We start from the raw sequence: 1,701 nt of genomic DNA on the forward strand, positions 1-1,701 counted from the left end.
CACACACACATACACCACACCCTCGTCTCGATTCCCCCCTCTACGTTAAAACATTTAGTCAAAACTTGACTAAATGTAACAAATGTCTAAAAAATGATAAACAAGTAAAACAACATGACAGGTAACCAAATTAATCGAACAAACCAGCAAACCAAAAATCGAACACATAATCAAACATACAGATGAACACAAACGACACAATAAACACGCACACAACATACACATCAAACAAGCGAAACATGCAACATCTTAATTGAGGTCACACATGTAAAGTGATCGACGATGATGATGATGTTGATGATGATGATGATGATGATGATGATGATGATGAGGAGGATGATGATGAGGATGATGATGAGGATGATGTTGACATTAATTCCTACAATGATTATAATTATGATGTAAATGATGAAGATGGTGATGACGATGATGATGATGATGATGATGATGATGATGATGCTGATGATGATGAGGATGAAATTGATGATGATGAGGATGATGATGAGGATTGAACATTATAACATCAATTACACATACTACATATAATGTTGTAATTCATAAAGCTTTGCCCATTGTTGACAACCACTTGCACATGGTAGTGTTGCCATCTGGGTAGACATTAATTATTATTGTGCTGAAGCGTGAGCGTCGAAGGGCAGAACGTCGCTGGCGCTCCTCACCACTGACAATCAGATGTATGATGCCGTGAAACAGAAGGTCACCGACCTTGTGCATAATGCTAAAACGTCATTTTATTCTGCTATGGTTTCTTCCAGTGCCACATGCAAACAGCTCTTCAACAATATGACCACACTGTTAGGCACGCGTAAAAAAGCCTCCTTGCCTACCGTCTTTGACGTTCAACAACTTCCGGCCCTTTTTAGTGACTACTTCAAGAACAAAATCCTTTCGATACGTGACAGCTTTTCGCATGTTGCAAACACACAAAGCGCATTTCCTACCGATCCGTTTCAAGGCACTCCCTTTTTAGCTTTCACCACTGTGTCTGAAGACGATGTCAAGAAGTTAATTCTAAAAACCGCCCCCAAGACGTGCGAACTTGACCCGATTCCAACCAAACTACTTATTCAAAACATCGACATCCTCCTCCCTACCATCACTAACATAGTGAACGAATCACTCTCTTCTGGCGTTGTCCCCACGGAATTCAAAACCGCTTTAGTAAAGCCACTGCTGAAGAAAGCTTCTCTCAATTCCAACGAGTTGAAAAACTATAGACCCGTCTCAAACCTTCCTTTTCTATCGAAAATTCTCGAAAAACTTGTTCTCCGACAGCTTGCCTCACATCTCTCATCCCACAACCTTCTTAGTGCCCACCAGTCAGCCTATCGACCACGGCACAGCACGGAAACGGCTCTTCTTCGTATTTTGAATGACCTTCTGACCGCTCTAGACCAGGACAAAACATCCGTCCTCTTGCTTTTAGATCTGTCTGCGGCTTTTGATACGATAGACCATGACATTCTCTTTTATCGTCTAGAGCACTACTTTGTCATTAGAGATGGCTCTCTCTTGGATTCAAAATTATCTCTCAGACAGGAAACAGTTTGTTCTGATCGATGGCCAACAATCTGCTGAAACCTCTCTTGTGTTTGGTGTTCCTCAAGGTTCTGTGTTAGGCCCGGTGCTGTTCATTATGTACACAACACCGCTGACAACTCTCATAGAGAATCATTGTGT

This window comes from Littorina saxatilis, linkage group LG16 (assembly GCF_037325665.1).
Source record: "Littorina saxatilis isolate snail1 linkage group LG16, US_GU_Lsax_2.0, whole genome shotgun sequence".
NCBI classification, from domain to species: Eukaryota; Metazoa; Mollusca; class Gastropoda; order Littorinimorpha; family Littorinidae; genus Littorina; species Littorina saxatilis.